The following is a 21,419-nucleotide window of genomic DNA, read 5'->3' as shown; positions in this document are numbered from 1 at the left end:
TACCAAAAGCCACATGTGCACTAAAAAACCAGAAACAGAACTGTAAAGCACGTTAGCATTTTCACCTCAATGCCCAAATGAGGCAAAGCACTGTTTCTTTTTCTTCTAGAAAGCTATCATATTCAAAATTTGGCTCAAGAGGTCAGAACAATTGGTTCTCTAAAATGTTATCATTGTAGTTCTTCAGGTAGAAGAGATAGAAACTTGGGCTCATCCATAGTCACTAAGGGCAGACTAGTAACGCAACCACAGTCATTTCTATTGTCTTAAAACTTACAAAACACACCTGTTAAGTGCTGATTTTCAGAAAAAAATGGAGTCTTGAAAGATGACTCTTTTCTTTTCAAAGAACCGAGCAGGACCCCAGTTCCTGTGAGAATAAAATACAAAACTATCCTGTGCAGGCACAATCGAGACCTCAATAGTTATTCAGGAATTTTGATGCACAAAATACTAACTCTGTGGGATTGAACGCATTAAGAAGAGGATATGGAGACAGTATGCTCCGTACACTATCCAGTCTGCAAGATTAATTATAAGTAGATGAGGAGACAGAGAAGTCAAGAGAGATAACTGATGATATCTTTCCACATGCTGCAGACACTGATTCTCACAGTCCTGTGCCAGATTCTCAAGAAGTTTGTTCCCAGTATTCTGTTAGCCTGGCAGCTACAGCCATTGGAATAGTGTGGCCTTAAATTAAGTTTATTATTAAATTAATACCATTAGCATGAATAACCTCGAGATGTTCAAGGCCAGGCTGGATGGGGTCTTAGGTAGCCCAATCTAGTAACTGGCAACTCTGCCCAGAACAGGGGGTATGGAACTAGATGATTTTTAAGGTTCCTTCCAACCCAAACCATTCAGTGATCCTATAATTAATATCAAAGGGTGAAAGGGGAAAAAAAAGGAAGAAACTATTATTTCCGGGGAAGTGAGAATGCCTTCTTCCCTGCTGCTCTGTTATAAAGACATCTCATGAATGCCAGTCCTGCAGAAGTGCATCCATCAGACAATGCATCAGATGCCTCCCTTGCTTGCTTTTTTTTCCTCTCCTCTGAGAACATTGCCTAGATCTTCACTAAGTTATGTCTGCTCCCAGCAACAAAATATTAATCTTTGTCTTTTGTGTGCAAATAGAGAGCCCCATTTTACTTGGGCTTCCCCATTGTTTAGCTGGTTCCCCTATCTTTCAAAGAAACAGGATATCTCTACGTGTCCTGAAGTTAGCTGTATGTGCTTAAATGTAACTGTTCAACTGGAAAGAAAACAGGTCTTCTGCTGTACTTATTGTGTGACACAGATGATCTTTGCAGGAGAAATCAAGCAAGCATAGCTCTAGCTGTAATCTCTCCCACTATTACAGTAGAGGACTGTTTCAGACAAATTCTTTCAAGGTGCTCATCTTTGTGAACGTTATATATATATAACTTTCTACTATATATATATATAGTATGTATATATATATATATAATAGAAAGAGGTCAAAAGGGAAACAGAGAATGGAGCCATAAAAATAAACCTTGTTAATTTTGGTGACCACCTCTGGTAAGTAGAGGAAAGAATTGGTACTTCCTTGTTTTCTTATTCAGTGTACATATTTCTCAGCTTAAAGGAACCTGGTAACTCACAGAAAACCAGCAGAATAGATATACTTAATATGTATATTTTAAATCTGAATGTTTTGGAGGATTGAAGGCCAGCTTAGTGGCTTCTCTGATAATGCTGAATCTTAGAGAATTCAGGATAACAATCAGAAGTTTAGCCACTTATTACACTTCCTAAAGGAGATACAGAGAAGATGAATAGATGGAGATTCTTTAACTAGACTCACACTACTTAATGTATGATGATTATGTATAATGTATGAATTAATCAGAAACCTCCTGCAACACAGTGCCCAGAACTGCTGTGCAGCTGACCATGGGGCAGCAAGACCAAAGGCAGTGAGTGTCCTTCTGTCCTTCCTTGCTTCAGGATGGGAAGTTACACAGCTGAATCAGAGTAATGCCATGGCTGAACTTGCAAACGCTTCCATGCCACCCTGAACGATCACATTTCTTTCAGGACTGGAGTATTATATATGCTTTGTCACAGACTTTGAATGTAATAGCTCAGCCAGCACGATGTTCCTACAGAAAATTTTAGGCTGTATGCATACAGACTTGAATTTTGAAGTCTTTTGAGACTGTCTGACTGAAAATAGCTCTTCGGTGTACACTAGGATTTCTTAGGAGTGTCAAGCAAGCATCGGGAGGAAGAACATGCTTTAACAGAAACTAGTATTAAGGAAAAGTTGGAAAAACATTGTTGCTATCTGTACGGATCTGCTGATGAAGGACTACTAAAAAGGACAAGTGCGAGTCAGGAAGTAAAATTTACTTACTTCAAGATGCAACAGGAATATTGAAAGTGCTCTGACAGACCAATGATATTTTAAGTCCTAAGATCAAAATTTAAAAGTATTTAGCTTTCTTTCAGCTACATATTTTAACTGTCTTGATTAAGCCTTGTGTTGAGCTAAAGACTATCAGAGCAAAGGCCAAGTTTTTGAACAGCTCCAAAGCTGTCCCTCTTATGCAAAGCCTGAACGGATTTACTTCAGTTATTTATTTTGGAAAGCCGTTATCATAAGTTGCCAAACAGTGGTTGCAACTGTCACAATCCATACAAACTTGCTAGAGAGGTTGTGAGGGAACACAAAGTCCAGATGCAAGTAGGGCAGTGCTTTTAGAATGACCTGCTGCTATACATGTGGGTACATGAATGCCTAGGTCTTTCAGGTCAGTGCATCCTAAAGTAGCAGTCTCTATTTTCTCTAAACATCATGATTAATGAAAACCAAGGGGATATGGGCCCATTTGCAGTTGCATTTTTCTTCTTCACTACTGACTTGAGTAAACCTGGAAGTAAATGTGAGCTTGGAATACTTCAAATCTTCATGGAACTGGATAAGAATATGGCCAGCCATAAATCACCTTTTTGGATTGTGGAGCTGGGAGGAATTTGAAAAATCTTCCTATTATCTAAACTGCTAATGGAATACTGAACAGTAGAGGAAAAAGGACAATCCCTTCTGCAACTCTAATCAATATGCCTTTCCATTTTGACAATGAATTGCTAAAAAATAGCCTTATGCAAACATTTCATATTACTTGTGATTTTTCTTGCTAACTGCATTTCATTTTGCACCTAAGTTTTCTCCTAATGATCTTTGAGTGCCTCTGCTACACTTCTGAGTTTGCTCTCTGTTACCTGATAGTTTTCACTTTCTTTAGACTTCATTCTCCTGTTTGAATTGATCTCTTATACACTTCAAATCTTTCCTACATGATAAAGCAAATTTGCACTCCTTCAAAATCTACTGCTATTATTTCACATTCTCATCATAAGAACTTTGTATATACAAACATACGCTAGACCATTCTCACGAATTTTATCTTGTCTGGACATCCTCAATGAGTATTTTCTGCTTGGGTTCAGAGAAAAGAATCCTATCCTATTTCCTTCCCCTAAAGTATCAAATCTTAACAAAGCATTTAAAAATATGTTGGATAATGCCTCCTGCTGTATTCCTTTCCAAGTTAGTATTAAAAAAATCCTCACTACAGCTAAATCCTGTTTTTTGTTAGTCCCACAAGTTAGCTGCTCACTTAGTCCTCCGGTCTGACAGTCTCTGCAGCATACAATCTGAGACACTAACAGTCTGCTTTTCCACTTTGGTTGTCCCCAGGGATGCTCAGCAAGTCTATCAGAACCTCTCTGTGATCTGGACCTCTCAGCAAGACTATGCACTGCTGGTAAACAAGCAGCATTTTTTTCCATTTCCCTTCGGCTTCGTTTCTCTAAACGAAATTGTGGATAAACTTGTGCCTTTCCAGTTTGTTAACACATACCAATCACTACTGATGAGTATTTGCAATTCTGGAAAAGGGAGATAGCATAAGCAACCTAAGTCTCTATTTTTGAGAAAAACAAATTCTAATATGAGCATGTGAAGTTCTCTACTCCCATAGAAAGGAATGGTTTTCATCTAATCTACGCCTCTATAGTGCGAGGTGGAATATCTTATGTAAATAAGTTGCAGAGAAAACTATGAATCTATTTTCCTAAATAAGAGAGCTGTTAAATAATTTCACCACCTTTTCCATGTGACTTCCTGACCTACTGGAAACCTTATTGATCTCTTCACAAATGGTATCCACAGAAAACTAGGACCATAGGAGAAGCCCAGCAGGTCTTTCCACAAAGTTTACTTTCACGAGTGCTAACTCAGACTGCAAAGACATAGAAACATATTCAGAATACTGTCATGTCACATTCTGTGTCCTACGTTGGTTTTTCTGATCTCAGGAGCACAACTATATTTTCTTAAATGAACCCATCAGTTTGTTTCATTACTGAATCATTTGTTGGTTTTGACTCTAAGGGGTTTATTTGAAAACTCAGTTTACTTTTTTATCTAATGTTAAAGCACACTCATAATATATTTCTCACCTCTACGTTGCTTCCAAGTGTCTTCTACACAGCCAACTTTGCATTTTAATGTTAGCTGTTTTTGGATGGGTTACACATCCACATTTCATTTAGAAAGGACTAAATTCTGCAGAAGGAGGATTAGATTCCAACTAAGTCCTAGTAGAATTATAACTTTAAGGCTAACTTTATAGAGGCATTTCATAGTAGTTTCTGATGGACAAGTACTGTCGATAAAGAAGACAATGTTATCTTCCACAGAGAGCACAACACCAAGATCAGTGTGGAGAGCCTTACCCAGAGACTGGGCTGTCCTTCTGGCCTATGTGCATAAGATGGCCAATTCTGTGGCAGCTGCTGTCAGAATTCAGCAGCGACAATAAAACACTGCTTTCCTCTGCTACCAGGGCTTCAAAGCATTTCCAGATGACGCAGATAGAAATCTCTCAGGCAGAAACTGCAGAGGTGGGAATTGTGTACATCTTTTAGCGGAACAAAACCATGGCTACAGCATTCTCTGATTGGAAGTGAAAGAGGAGTAAAAAGGATGCAACCTCAAGAAAAAATTGCTTTCTTCAGTTGGATATTTCCTCCATTTCTCTGTCATGGACTTAAGAGACTTGTTTTCAAAACTGTATTCTTGCTTTTAGGATGGAAAAGCTGGAAAGAAACACAGCAGCTGGACATTTCCCCAGCCCTGGGTGATATGCTCATAGCCCACCTCTGACCTGCCAGCCCCATCTGCTAAGTCCCCAGTAGCAGGTGAAGTAGAAAGGACCATAACTACATTGCCATTTGGCAGCCATCTTCACAGCTATTCTTCCTGCTGTCTCACTCTCAGGATAGTCCAGCCAAGACAATGTCCTCTGTCACTGGGTCTGCCACAGCTTTCCAGAATGCAAAGAGAGAGAAGAGAACCAGATACGCTCTAGCAGATCTTTTCCATTTGCACCCTCAGTACTTTTGGAAACACAGACAGACAGTTTGGAAAACGCTTTCATTCAGTTCTACCTATATCCCTGAGCTACAACCTAGTGACCAACCACTCTGATTATAAAAATTTTCTGACTCTCAAGTTTGCATATTATCCACATATTCTACAATGTTAAATATTCATCAAAGCACTGGGAATGTTTAAGTATTTATTGCTTCTTTTTCTCAGGGCCCTGTATGAGCACCTGGAGAAAGGACTGAAGAAGCCAGCTTCATAAAATTGATTGCATGCATCAGGACAGAGCCAACGCTGCTGTTCATTATCTTTATTAATGTTAAACACTTGCACTACTCTGTTGCCTTGCTTGATAACTGAAGCTTGCAAAAAAATCCAGATGATGAGACAATGCAGATTTCTCTAAAGCATAAGCTTGGTGAAACTCATTCAATAGAGTCACAAAGACAAAAAAGAAAAAATCCATTTGGGAATAATCTGGTTTCAAAGCACTAGTTCTGCTGGGCAGGTGGGAAGAGAGGGAGTGGAGAGCAGTTCTGCTGCACATGTCCTGCCATGAAATGCTGAAACAGAACATGGTTTTACAGCAGTGTGGGCTGAGAAGGCTGGGGGCTGGATCCAGGCCTTGAAACACTTGAACTTGACCTTCTGACCTCAGCAAGACTCATCTTAGAGAAACATCATCCTGGCAGCCCAAAAGGTTGCTTTCTCCTGCTAGCTCTCCAACTGCTGGAACAAGCTGCTCGGCAGCTATGAACCCAGCCTTCTCAAGGAGTGGGGCTGAGCCATCCCTGATGCACTTTGTGCTGCTGTGCACAGGGAGGCCCTGGGCTCCCTTCTCCATTTCACCAGGGATGCAGGAGCAGGAAGGCCCCAGTGTGTGAGAGCAGCACAGTGCAGAGGCACATCTCAGGCTGTGCTCAGGAAAACACAGAAAATGCAGCAGTGTTGACACCTCTTAAATATGACCGTTATCCTCAGCAGTACAATTTTCTTTCGAAGGCATTTTCCTGTTGCTTAAGACTGCAGCACCATCTTTTCCTGAGCAGAGATTTCTCTTTTTAAGCCATGCATGTGTATAATTTATTTATCTCTATGGATTTCAGTTCTACTGACCTGTTTCCTGCTTTACTCAGTTCACATCAAGAGTACCACAATCTAATTGACCACCATATTTAACTGCTGACAAAACTATTCTTAAAAAATGAAAAAAAACCCAACTCTATACTAACTTAAATAGACAAGAAAGTATGACAACAGAATGACAGTAAAAATAATATTGTAATATTCACAGCAATTAGTAAAATTCCTTCTGCATATGGTTTGCCAGAAGTTCCAACAGCCACCTTATCTTCTCCAATACTAAAAGATAATGAAGTTTTAGAACCTCATGTCAATGTGCTCGCGGCATATGAAGGTACACAACTGTCAAAGATGCACAATTGTACAGAACAAAAGAAATGAGACATGAAATGCTCCACTGCCAAAATGTAATGATTTTGGGATCAATTTGAAGTACATGTACAACTCAGATGATCTGCAGCCTATTAAGAAAACAAACAAAACTAAAACATCAACGGATACCCAACTTTTTGTTCAGCTGTTTTAACATGAGCAGAAGAACTGCATCATTTGAAGTAATCTATTGTAATCTTGTGTGATAGTCTTTTGGGCTCTCGTACTAAACAATTTCATTTGCATGTCTGCCGATAACTTTATCACAAGCAGATTTACCGCACCACGTATCAGCCAGCTAACATTCCTGAGTTGATCCTTATTTGCATCTTTATTTCATCTAGCTTCACACTTTATCCGTATGCCTGTCTATCAATCTTTCTGAAACTTCTGAAACTGAATTTCTGGAAAAAAAAAAAAGCTCTGCCTTTGAACCATTTCATCACCATGGAGGAACAATCAATAAAAAACACCACCAACCTAAGTAAAAGCGCAGTGCGTATGTTTGTAACTGCATATCTTCCCGTGTTTTAAATGTCCATTTATTTTTACAGAGCCTTCCAAAGAGCACAGATTTGAAAGAAAAACATTACTGCAGAAGGGAAAAAAGAAGGGGAGGGAGGGGATTTTAATCACTGAGCTTCATTTACTGCTTTACACAAAAATGCTTTTTTCAACCAAATCACTGCATTCTCCGCTGGAAGAACTTGTGCCCACTTTCTCTTTCCTAAGCATTCTGTCGTTCTATAACTACTGAACACCAAGGGATTTTTCTTCTGAGCGTTCAAAAATAAAATTCCTCCTCAGACTCATTTTAGCTCATTTCTCCTTTAACAACAATTCTTGTTCCTTCACTTTTCACACACCCACACGACTCTCTGAAAGACATTCAAATCTCATAGAGTACTGATTCTACTGAACAAAATATCCATTGCTATTTGACAGGCTGTGTAATCACCGCAAGCTCCACAAAAGCACTTCCATCTCACCAACAGGTTAATTTTTCAATCTAACAGAATACATTTTTTTCCTGCTTTTCTTAATTATTTTTCTGGGCAAAATAATAACCATTCTCCAGAGAGCTTCTCTTTCACTCGATGACAATTATTCTGTTTGAACTTTTAGAGTAGTTATTAAATTTCTGCTCCCTTAGCAAACTATGGGGTAGCAGAGAGAAGGTGGAAGGCTCATTAAGTACAATGGATTGTGTAGGCTGTGAGAAAAAGACCCTTTCCATAAGGATTTCCCCCAGGAATCTGAATATTATGTGTAAGTATGGATGCACTGGGCCTGGCTAGGATGGAGTTAACTCTTTTCATAGTATGGTGCTGTGTTTTAGATTTGTTTTAGATAACGTCATGCTCACCAATAAAAATGGGAGGAAGAAGAGGGTGGGATTTCTAGCTTGCAAGGTGGATGCTGTTTGGAGACTGGCTGGGCTTCAGACTGCCTGTGGGAGGTGGTGAACGACTTCCTTTGCTTTGCTTGTATTTTTTTCCCCTCCTTCCTTCACCTACTAAACTGTATGAATTTTGATCTACGAGTTTTCTCGCATTTTCTCTTCCTGCTCTCTCTCATCCCACTACAGGCAGGGCAGAGGTGTGTGAGCGAGTTGCTGTGTGGGCACTTAGCTGCTGGCTACAGTCAACCCACCATATCAGACAAGTATAACCCTCTAAAAAGGGACATGTGCGGCACAACCTTCATTGCTAAAGCTTTTCAGGCTATGTCAGTATCAAGCAGCAGCCACCACGCAATGAATGCTTCCTTCTGTCAGCTCATGACAGTTCTCCAGAAGCTGCTGTCCAGCTGAACAAAACCCTGGCATGGCTTCATCTGAGTCCCTCACACCTCCACAACTCACACCTGCGATGAAACAAAAAAATGCTCTATTTTCTCAGCTAAAAAGAGTCAGCTGCAGTGCCTGACTGACAGAGAATAACAGAAGAGTTTTAGAATTTATATCTATTTATTCCTATATTCATCTAGTTTGCACATGCACAAAAATTTTATCTGGAAAGGAAGAAAACGGTCATTGGCTCTAAAGAGCTCTTTGATTCTCTTATTCAACAGTAATATGAAAATATGAGAATGTTGGCTTTGTAAAGCATAATTATTTTTAGATGACCATAATATCAATGAGGGCTGCAAAATTCTTCGGGGGTACAGTAGCTAAACAATGGTATCTGAGATGGAAACCAGACAGTGAAAGAGAAGGCTTACAGAAAAGTTAATGTTAGCACAACTGAAGAGCTTATGCTTAAAAAGGAAGAGTAAATATCTTATGTTTTGTAAGGTTTTGGACCAGTGACTATTTTGAAGGTAAGGACAAGGACAGGGAAGGCCTTGAGCAGATATAACAAGCATACAGCCCCTGAGTCTTCCAATCCCCTTCCAGTACAATGGGGATGTTTCATGGAGAAGAGCATACAGTATTTCAAGATGTTGTGTTTCAAAACCCTGTGCTCAAGATTACTTAAAAGCATCTTATTCACTGGAGTCAAATGCAGTTGTGCCTATGCTACTATCTGAACGTCTATGATTTATCTAACTCAACAGCAACAGTAAATTATTCTCCATATTCTGCTTTGTATTCTAAATATACAACACACAGTGCTGCTCTACAATGTTAAGCAGATGATGTACTTTATATCAAAAGAATTACATTTTGGAGGCTGATAAAGTCACAGTACAGCTTGTGTTCTGCATTCAAGTAACAGGATATTCTAAGCTCTCTGATGGCTTCTGAGATTTAGCTTTTTCCTCTTGATCCTGCTGTGTTCCTGGAAATCTTTCTTCTTTCATAGAAACCAGCAGGAGTTTTGCTCTGTCTAGCCAACATTATTTTTAGAACTGAATTTAAGAGGAGTGGGATAAAGAGCCTACATCTGTGAAATGCCATGGTATTTCTAGAATAAGTTCCAGATACATGTGCTATCAATAGTCAGAGTTTTCAGATATAGGCATTTATATTCAGGTTATAAAAATCACCTTTACATTCCCAAACAATAGCTAAGAGAGGATGAGAAGACTAGTTGAAATAGCAGTTATTATCTGTATTGCACTCAACTGTATCAATTAAAAGGCTACTGTCTTCAGGCTGTGTACACACACCAGCAAAAATTATCTACCAAAGCATTTCTTCTGTGGCAAAAATATTGGTACAGCATGTGCTAAAATTAGACACTTCATGAGAAACAAAGACAGGAAATAAAGTAAAACACAGTTCTCCCTTCAAAACACATATCACGTAAATTAGACCTCTAGTCAAACAGATATATTATTAGCCTCAGAAGAGCTTTGTTTTCAAAGGCCAACTAAGGTCCTCTCTTAGTTTGCTTAACTCTGTATAGATTAAAACTTGGTGCATATTTTGGCTTTCAGATTCAAATATTAGAAAATTGTTGTTGGTGACTCCAGTTAATTGTTTTAGCTCAGGTACATCACATATAAACTGAAGGACAATGACTGTAGTCAAAGCAATTAAGAGCTAAACAAGAAACAGGCTCCGCTACACGCTTTACTTCCTCTTCTTGTAAAATGCAGATCATAATTTAAGAACTCTATAAGCAAGTTTTAAGCCAAAAGTGGCAAAAAATCCAGTCTAACTCAGGTCAGTTTTGCACAAGTATGCAAGCAATATGAAGTTCATCTTCATGGCTTTTTTTCTTAAAGATGATACTGGCAACTTAACAAAACAAATTTCACTGATTTGAGTAACACTGTGTTTCACTTAAATGTTTCTAGAAAGAGAAATTCCTGATATTAGAACAAAAGTTACACAATACAATACGTGAGTTCACCAACAATAGGACTAAAAGAAGCAGGTCAGTTTGTTCTGGTCTTGTGTATTATTTTCCTCTGCCTGCTCCCATATCTTAAGGAATGCATCTAGTTGTCTCTGCTCTATGAACAGCCACAAACCAGTGTGCACCCACTTCTTTGATACTCCTCGCAGAGCAGATAGATGTGGCCTGTACCAGGGGCCAGTTGCAGTTAGACTCACGTGACCTCTTGGAAAATATGAAGTGATGCACTGCTTCTCTTGTTTCTGTCTGCCAACAATTGTAAAGCTACTTTCCATATAAAATCCATTAGCATTTAAATACACCTGTTACATGCATCATTGCATGCCCTCTGAATTTTGTATGAGCAAATAAGGGTTGAACAGCCTAATGTTGAATTATCTGCTATATACCATAAAATCTGCCATTGCTGAAGAAAGGTTAAACACACAGGACTGTTTCACATGAATGTAAAATAAATACAGCCTCTAACTGATGGCTGAAATAAATCAAATGCTGCTGGAAGGGAGCAACTGCTTACCCGCTAAAAGTTATAAAAATTACATTTTATGGCATGATGTGCATTGAGGCCTATCCTGCTTTGAGAGGGCAAGAGAGAAGTAAACTTTAAGAAACAGATATTTATAATTTCTATAAAAAAATCTAATACTACTTTTTCATGTGGGGGGGGAACCAATCAAATGAGTAATCAGCTTTCTTTTATGCTAATGACATCAGTACTAGAAAATGCTTAGCAAGCACAGCTCACAAAAAATGTATTTGACAGTCATTTTAAAGGCAGCTGTTACTAGATTAGAACTTGACATGAATATGGTTTTCAAACATAACATTTTCAGTGAGCACTTTCAGTTCTCAAGACCAGAAAGAAGGAGTAAAGAACAAAACAAAAGCAGAGGAGGACAGAGCCTAGGAAGAGAGAGAAAAAAGAGAAAACAGCTTATATCTGTTGCTCAGCACATGGCTTCCTACAGCACTGCATTCTTATTTAATAGCAGTAGTGTTAAGACTGTGCAATTAACTTTGCTGTCACTTAAATTTTTCTAATTCACAGTCAGGATGCAGAAGCTAAGTTACCCAGCTTTTAGTTCAGAGCAGTGGGCCAAATTTTTCATTTGGCAGATATACCTGCTGCATTAGAGTAAAACATGCTAATGAACCTGGAATGCAATACATTAGTAGATTGTTTTTTCCCACTCCCATCTCTTTCCCAGACACCTTGCAGCCACTACCATCAATAATATAACACTATATGACAGAAGAGCAGTATGAGCAAATAGAGATACTGGAGCTAAGAGCAACTGGATTCTACCTTATCACATTAGTTGTTTGTTTTTTTTTTAAGGGAATTTTCTTTTTCCTAACAGGAGATACAGTTGTAGGTTTGTTCATTTGTTTTTTAAATGAAATACTTCCCACCTCCCTTCCATTTTTTCTCTTCCTCCTGAACACCAGAGTGTAAAGGCTCGGTAGCTTTACAAGAGCTCAGGAACTGCAAGGTCCTCAGCAGCAGAGAAGGAAGAGAGAAACAGTAACAGTTGGTCAGGAATCCTGTGTTATTTTTTCCCCTGAGGCCTCCACCAGTCATCTTGTAGCAGCTGCAACATGTGCCTGCAGGATAACACTCTTGGGACAGATCTTCACATGCAGAAAAATGTCTGTCAACCTCAGAGAGAGTTTTAATACTTTACATGAAACTCTAAAGCCTTTTCGTGTGTGTGTGTGTGAACACATCTAGCAAGGCAAGAAGAATTTTTGAACCTAGAGGTCTATAAAATGCACCTCTAAAAACTGCTCCACAATTTCCAGGCAAATGGACTCTACCACAGCTCCCAGCTATCACATCAAGGTCAGTCATCACAGGAGGCCGCCTATTAGACGTGGCAATCCTGGCGGGCAACAATAACCAAGCAAGGCAGAGATGGTACTGTATCAACTTTCCCCACAGTACTCTGGTATTTTTTTTTTCATTAGACTGCTGAATGGCTTGGCCTAGTCTTCTCGTTTCTCTGTCACAGTGTGAATTCCCCTTTTATGAAAATCTAATACTGTGTATAAGCTCTGACACAAATACTGTGATGGGCTGCTTTTGCTATTCATGTTTCACTGAGCAAAATCAAAATATGTGCAACTTCACATAGCAGCACATACTAAAAAAGTTTAGAAGCGGGATTTATTGCGTAGCTTGGAAGCTATTTTCAAATAATCTTTAATACTGAAGAGAGGTAATTTATTGTCACATCAGACAACTGTGGAGCATTGAGAGATAGAACTCTGCTTATGAAACAGGAACGGATGAAAAAGAAACCTTAAAATTCAATACACTTTAAATTCAAAAGCTTTAGAAGACACCATTAGGAAAAGACAATGCTATTGCAAAGAAATTGTGGTTTGAAGTAGATGAAGAACACCATAACCTAATTGTATTACATATGAGTATTTCCATTCCTGCCTACCGTACTTGAAAGGTTAATCTACCTGTAACTACCAGACAAACCACTGTGCTGCTGAGTGCTGTAGAACCCGAAAATAACAAAATAAACATACCCAGGGCAAGAGAGATACACGACCAATATTAAAAATATTCAAACACTCCAAGTCTTGGCATTCTGCACAATTTCTAGCCTCAGTATCTAGATTGATAGGGTAGACTGATAGAAGAACTAGAGATTGGCAGACCAACAAGGATATTGGGGTTCAAGACATGAATTCATCAACTTACTACATTGTGGAGCACTAGGCTCTAGCTATATCACTGAAAACTTGCACAGGAAGAGATACCATCAGATCATGGGTCTTACTCAGTATGGCAGATACACACAGCTTCACGACCTGGCTATGCCTGCAGTTCAGTGTCCTGTGGGTTACTTGTTGTCAGTGTCTCCTACCCACGTGGTTACAGACTATTGCATTCATATTTAGTAGCTCAAGCTTAATAAATGAACAAAGGTTCACAAGTACTAAGACGACCCCAACTGATTTCATTATTTCTTCACCACTGATTCAGATGGGATGGCACAGCAGATTCTGCAGTCATGGAAGAGCCTTGTGTAACTGACATGATGAAAATACTGACGGCAGATGAGCAGTACCTACATTTTCCAGCAAAAAGGCAGATGAGTAAAGTTCTGACACTTCACTAAAAACATTTCACTAATGATGATGGTGGTTTGGCACATCAGGAAGGAAGGGTAAAATAACTGAAACACAAGCGCATTTTCTTGCTTTTGATCTTCTTCCTAAGATCTGTCCAAGACTGATAACCCCCACTTGTGCTGCCAGAAAGCAAATCATGAAACTGGAGTCATAGCTGAGAGGATGCAGACCTCACATCATTTTCCCTTCCCATACAAGGATAAAGTAGAAAGAAGTAATGAAAGAACCATACCTCTTTCCCATGAAGTTCAGCTGCACGGTTTTGGAAACTACGGGGTCCTCTGTGCCCTAGATTTGTCTTTCAAGTGAGTGAGCAGAGAAGAGGCAATAAAAAGCTTAAGGGAAGACAGTAAGAACAGATGAACACACACTACCAAACTTCCCCTGTAATATCAACTGATTAAACATAAGAACTGAACTGAGGTTTCATACTTCAGCAGTCTTCCAGTGTAGATACTCAGTGTGGTTATTTATTGACTCAAAATCTTAAAAGATGAATGATAACCTCATTTCTACGACAAACCATTGATGTTTCTAAGGGAAGGCAGGCTTAGTACTTGAAGTACTAAGCTAAAGTACTAAACTACTAAAGTACTTACAGATGCTTTTACGTCATAGCAGATCAGAGGAGTTAAAAGTTGACACAAAAGACTTTTTTTTAGGGGAAAGAAAGGATACTTGAAGATAATATTTCAAGGAAATATGTTTTTCATCGCAGCCCATGTCCACATGCTGAAATAGTGACCATTACTATTCAACCTAATTTAGGTTCAGGAGCAGCTTCCACACACATTTTTGTATTTCATTCTGTTTTGCAGTATGTGCGTCTGTTTAACCACTCAAGACATTTAGATTTCTTTTTCTGTTGGTAGTTTAAACATCTGATTGCCACATATAACAAAAGACTGCAACTACTCCAGTTTAGAAGAAAAAAAAAAAGTGCAGCCTTCACATAGGCTTAACTACGTAAGAAAAACAAATCCATGCAAAATAGAGCTTTGAAAAATTCTGAAGTACAAGTACAGAAAAGGCTCCTTCAGAGAATCCTGCACCTCCAGCCAGCTTAGAGAACTTGACCTTGCAGTCCTCACAGTGCAGGAGCATGCAACCCAAGCTACCAGTCAGGTTCCTTGCCATGCAAACTTCAAGCCCAAACTTCGCACGCAGTAGATTAAAACTCAAACAAGTAATGAAGAGAAACTTATTAAGGTGAACAATGAGAAATTCTATGGAACAAGCTCTCTCTTCTCATGTTTAATACTTTGCAGGTCTCCCATCTAAACAATGTACCAGATCAATCACCAGACTAGATTTTCAGACAATGTCCTTTGCAGCCAGTACAGGAAAACTGGTCAAAGAAATTATATTTATACACCTTTTGTTTCACAAAGCAGCTATAAAGAGTGCCAATCTCAGGAATGCATTATGTTTTTCATTGTGGCTTTCTGTCAAATTAATTCCACATGAGCACAAGTATCATAGTTTATAAAATTGTTCTTCTTGAGACATACTCTGAAATTGCAGTGTAATTGCAGCAGTTCAACTAAATCAGCACATCTAGTGGAAAACCCGAGTCACCCCCAAATCTTCCCATACTATATACGCAAACAGGCTTTCACTGAATTGCAAGTCAAACTAATCTAGCAGCCTAATTCTCTTCTATTTACAGTAGTAAACATCTCATAATTATTAACTGTTTAATGTTTAAGTGCAGAACTCAATACTTTAAAAGCATTTTCAAAAAAGTGAACATACCACAAAATTTAAGTACAGGTAATCCATACACATGCACTTAAAAGGAAAACAAAACAAAACAAAACAAAAAAAACCAAACCAACTCCTTGTCAAGAATGCTTTTAACTTTGCATTTGTAAAGAAACAGGAAAAACCTTGCATTTTGAAATGTCATGCCATTTTCTTTTTAACTAAAATTTCCTGAATGCAAAACGCTATTACTTTGAGGTCAGAATAACTGCTACAGAAAGATACGGAAGCATCTGAACAGAAATGGAAAAAATCTTCATTCTCACTGAAAAGCAGTATGCTATACATCCATCAAGGAGGTTAAGCAGAGAGAGATTTGAAATGATGGTTTTATACTTGATCACTGTACCCTTTATTCACACAACATTGCCACTTGAACAAAACACTTGGCCCACATGGAAAGACTTTCCAGATGTAAAATTAATAAAGCATGAAGTATTGTCATCTTTGACTCCTGTTTAGGCAAAAGAGATGACTCTCATAACACAAATCTAGAAAATAAGTTAATGTTCTTCACATGAAAAGAGGGTTTTGTATGCACACACTACTTATGAAATCACTTAGAATTTGTGGCTGAAGGTGAATAGTTGTTAGAATACAAGCAGTTCTTCACAAACGTAGCAATTTCTTAAAAATCAGTGGAGCAGCACAATTTACCTCCACTCTGCAACACTTAGCAGACCCATCTGAGGACAAGTCTTTCATCTCTTCTGTGAGGTTCACAAAGAAAAAGCATTTGAGAGTATCTGGAGATAACTACAATGACTCTTGTAAAACACCTGGAAACAACAGGAATGAAAAGATCAAGGGAAAGGTACAGTGGTGCACAGGCAAGGGGGTAACTTCGTACTAAGAGAAGTATACAAGCCACGACACTATCTCCACAAGGTGCTGTATGGCCTTGATTACATCCTGCTTACTGAATAACCTCATCTCTGCTTTGGTGTTCAACAACACTTATACTGCTTGGTTTCATTTTTCTCAGATCTCTATTCCTTTCTCTAGTGCTCTTGCTGAGTAGAGACTGGTTACTACAACTTCCCATGAGTGCCAACCCCTTCACCTGGGGGACTCTTCCATCATCCTCCTTAAGTGACTCAAGTGCCACCAGCTCATCTGTTGCCTAGTTACTATTCCTGTGTGTTTCAGACTCAAAAATGGTCTGGGGGAATAGCCAACTTTCTGTAAAACTATCTCACTATTTAAATAAATACATTTAATTGTACTGAGTGACCTGTTATTTTCACTTTCTGGCACTGCAAAAACTCTCCCTCTTCTCTCCGGGACATTCTCTAACAATACAGGGATAGAGGCTGCGAGGAAATAAACCAGGCACCAGTGGGGTGTTTCGCTTGATGCAAACATAGTTCCCAGTACACATGAGAAGTCCCATACTGCATAAGAACTGAAGGAAAAGCATTCTAATAGGGCCTGACAAAGATGGAGAACATGTTTGAAATATTAGGTTTTGTTTTACATGGAGCTAACATGGCAGCTCTTTGCTGCAGTGAAGTACAGAAATCCACCTGGAACATACTGTGCTGCTAGGTGATGTATGAATGTGTTCCGTTGTTTCCATCAGAACTTAAATCCATTATAATTTTACACAGAACCTCTCAAATTTCCTCAGATCTGACCTCTTTCCACCTCCCCCAAAACCTGAAGTTATAGGCCTGATTCATATATTTCAGTTGTTAGTTTTAAGCCACACTAATTCCCCCAGCCTCAGCTGAATTATTCTAGGCTCCCTAAGCATCCACAAATGGAGAATCGAGAAACAAGAAATGAGAAAAACTTTTCCCCTTTCTCAATTCCTGTGGGCAAACAACTGCCTACAGTACAAGATCTGATCAGCACTAGGCTCTAGCCTCAGTCTGTGTTCTTGGGGAGGTTGTTAGTGGTTATAAAATGTGATATAATGCTTCTCAAAATCCTCCATATGTCCCTACCAGCCAGCCATGAATTTCACACATGCCATACAAAATATCGTCTTGCTTTGTTTTTGCATTCCCCAGCTATTTTCCAGTTAGAACAGTGTTGGCCATTAACACTAAGATAGTTTATGTTGCAGATATACCACCCTCACAACACACATTCCTCACAAAATTGCTACCTTTTCTCCAACTCTGCACATGGAATAACTCATGAAACAAAGACAGAGGATACTTGTAGGAGACATACTAACAAAGATTTTGCCATAAATCTTGCTTCTGGCCCCAGCTTCCAAATAAGTTAAGGGAAAGACTTCCACTCCTTCAGAAGAAATTTGATGGCACTTCTGCAGCACTGGTAGCTCAATTTTGGAGACAATTTAGGAGGAAATAACGTCAGGACCTTAAATACAAATGTCAATTTATATCAGAAAAATCAAATGAATTTAGCAAGCAGCTGGGCCACAGTAGTTTTGCAAGGTTTAATAATGGGGATACATTCACTGCAGGAGTGAATCATCTCCCACAGCCGTATTTTCATTAGATAGCATTATATTTCTGTATTTTACAGTACAAATGCTTGTAGGATAAAGGACTACTGACACTGAACAAAAGCATGGAAACTCTGGCTTCAAGACAGTAAAAAATAATCTAGCTGATAGAAATTCACAAAAGCAAATTAAAATAGCTAGATAGCTGGAAGCACACAGAATAAGCATACTCAGGAAATTGTTCTGAGATTGCTGTTGTAGAGGCAGCTTTTGTGCTGGAAAAAAGTTTTTATCATCTGATTAAACTGTTGCCAATGACCACAGAATGGATCTGCAGAAAGCACAACTGCTTCCCTCCCGTGTTTCTCACCACACAGCCTTCCGGACATCCTACCTGGGAACACAGACCAAGAGACATCTGCAACGTGTCTATCTTGTTCTGTAAATACAGCCTGTATGTTTGTCTCTGCATCTGCCTTGTTAGAGAATCTCATGTTGAAGGTCCCATATTAGATACTGATGTCTTTACACTGGTAGAAGAATCAGGCCCACAGACTGATCTGTTGCCCACAAGGGAGGGGCCACAAGGCACTGTGTTCTGCACACCCGTAACTGATGTAAGCAGGAGCTGCGTGCCAGACTGGAACTCAGCACAAGGCCAGGATGTGTTTCCCTATCAAATGTAGTCAAGATACCCAAACACGATCATGGTGATCACATGAAAAAGGGCAATAGGATGTCATAAATAATGAAACTTAGCTTACACTGAGAACAAAGACCACTCTCTTTCCAAAACTAATTGCACAAATCCTTTTTTGTATTTATATTGCTTCTATATTAGGGTCCTTCATTTACTTGCATTATATATGTTGTAGCTGTGTTTCCACACTTCCAAAACCACCTCACTTAGTATTGTGAAACAATAATGAAATTTCAGTAAAACATTAAAAAAAAAAAAGAAATATCAAGATCTTCACGAAAGAAATAAAAACCAGTGGTTCTGCAATGGACCTTACAAAGCTCTCTAAGCAATAATTAAAGCTTAGAAATGTGGAATATTTGTGACAGAACATACAACTCTTAACATGTATTACATTCTATGGGGCAGATCATCAAATAATGATTTTGTACCTTGAAATTGATTTCAAGGTGAAGAACTGCCTCATGAGAGTCTAAAGCTTGTATTAAATTGAGAATACTAATGCTGGTCCAGCTTGGCCTTGAATGTCCCCAGGGCTTCCACCACATCTCTGGGCAACCTGCTCCAGTCCACATCACTCTCACTGTAAAATATTTTTTTCTTATATCCAACCTAAATCTCCCCTTTTAGTTTGAAGTCATTTCCCTTTGTCATATCACCACAGACCCCACTAAAATAGTTTGTCCCCTTCTTTCTTGCAGCTCCCTTTTAGATACTGAAAGCTGCTATCTGTTCACCTCTCAGCCTTCTCTTCTCCTGGCTGAACAGCTCCAGCTCTCTCAGCCTGTCCTTGTAGGGAAGGCATTCCAACCCTTGGATCATTTTTGTGGCTCTCCTCTGGATGCACTCCAACAGATCTATCTCTCTTGTGTGCTGAGGACTCCACATCTGGATGCAGTACTCCAGGTGAGCGTAGTCAAGGGGCAGGATCACCTCCCTTGACCTGCTGGCCACGAATCTTTTGATGCAGCCCACATACGGTTGGCTTTCTGGGCTGTGAGGGCACATTTCTGGCTCATGTCTAGCTTTGCATCAACCATCCATCAATACCCCTAAGACCTTTTCAGCAGGGCTGTACTCAATCCTCTCATCCACCAGCTTGTGTTAGTAGTGGAGGTTTGCCACGACCCAGGTGCAGACCTTGCTCCTGGGCCCACCACTCAAGCTTGTCTAAGTCCTGCTCAAAGGCATTCCATACCTCAGGCATGTCCACTACATGACACAGTTTTGATGTCACCTGCAAACTCGCAGAGGGTGAACTCAATCTCACTGTCGATGTCACTGATGAAAATACTAAACAGTATTGGTCCCAGCACTGACCCCTGGTGGACACCACTCATCACTGATCTCCATCCAGACGTTAAGCCAACGACCACCACTCTCTGAGTTTGCCTCTTGCAGGCAATTCCTCGTCCATCAAATCCATCAAGCTCATATCTTTCAAATTTTGAGAGAAGAATGTTGTGGGCTACCATGGCAAAGGCCTTACTGTAGTCCAGACAGATGACAAGTTCACACTGTCATTATGATTTTCTGTTCCATGTGAAAAACACATTTTTATCCTCAATTACTTTCTCTGTTAGAGAAAACAAACAGAAACAAATGCAATGTCTCCATGAGATCCCTATGTGTACTTCCTCAGGCAGCAGGTTTCAAGGCTAAAACCAAGTGCATGCCTCACATTTAGTTTCCAGAAGCCTCTTTTACAGATTTTGACAAGAAAAATCAGTTCAGTGCTCTATACGCTTTCTTTTCTGATCTCAGATTTTCAATGCATTCAATCTATACATCAAGCTATATTATATACACATAATTCCCTTTTAGAAAAACATCATGTACTAGGAAGAAAAGCAGCATCCTAGCTGAAGCAGGAGTAGAAATAATCTTTTCCTCTCAACATCCAAAGAAACTGCAAATACTATCTCCAGTATGACATAAAACAGGCATTACTGCATTCTTGTTTTGTTTAATTTAAGATCATCCAGAACTTCAAAACCAATGCAAAGTAACTACAGATACACGTGAGCATCCCTCCTGCTTAGAAACATCTAAATCAGCTCAACTGAGGCTCCTATATAGCACAGTCCGAGCTATGGCCCAATAGTGGAACACTAACATGGTACTCCTGAAGCCAATGTATGATGAAGTTTGTCTCATTTCCCTAAAATGAAACTGCCTCATTCCCCTAAAAAGATTACAATCTGAATAAGAGTAAAATCCAAATAAGGGCAGAAAAACATCAATGCCTGAAACCTACAGGGAAGAATTTGGGGGCTGTTAGAAGAAGAAATGGGAATTATAAGCTCTTCCCTCATTTCAAGCTTAGGAGAAACGAAATTGTAGCTCCCAGGGTACCATTCTCCAGAATGCTCCAGCTGCCTCTATGGCCGCTTTGACATGAAGTGGAAGCTGCTTTCCACCTCTTTCATGGGCTAAGGTATTTTGTATACTACAGAGAACAGTCTACTCCAGGTTTTTAAAAAAAATCCCAAACAAACAACTGTTGAAAAAATAGTAAAACTTAAGAGGTACATGCATGTGTCAAGCACACATATGTCCTTAATGTTCTGCAGTGACAGAAAGCGTACACCTGCATCCATATTGCTTTGCCACCAAGTCTTTAAAATAAAGTACTCCACAATCTGAACAATGTCCCTTTGTTAAATAGCAATTCAAGAGTTACTGGACCCTGTT

At 39.3% G+C, this 21,419-nt stretch overlaps 1 protein-coding gene and 1 long non-coding RNA gene across 3 annotated transcripts in view; one reads left to right on the top strand and one right to left on the bottom strand.

Annotated features, from left to right (window-relative positions):
- The window catches only part of LOC104910731, a 57,926-nt gene extending 50,455 nt beyond the window's left edge, over window positions 1-7,471 (top strand). Inside the window, exons 13-14 of the long non-coding RNA XR_004159633.1 lie at window positions 3,734-3,800; window positions 5,639-7,471. This is a non-coding gene — a long non-coding RNA (uncharacterized LOC104910731). The remainder of the gene's footprint in view (window positions 1-3,733; window positions 3,801-5,638) is intronic.
- Window positions 1-21,419, bottom strand: part of BANK1 (B cell scaffold protein with ankyrin repeats 1) — a 130,574-nt gene that overhangs the window by 25,846 nt on the left and 83,309 nt on the right. The gene's annotated exons all lie outside the window — the stretch shown is intronic.

The sequence above is a fragment of the Meleagris gallopavo genome, chromosome 4 (assembly GCF_000146605.3).
Source record: "Meleagris gallopavo isolate NT-WF06-2002-E0010 breed Aviagen turkey brand Nicholas breeding stock chromosome 4, Turkey_5.1, whole genome shotgun sequence".
Classification (NCBI taxonomy): Eukaryota; Metazoa; Chordata; class Aves; order Galliformes; family Phasianidae; genus Meleagris; species Meleagris gallopavo.
The sequence above is the reverse complement of the archived record's forward strand: the minus strand, read 5'-3'. Positions and strand labels throughout refer to the sequence as shown.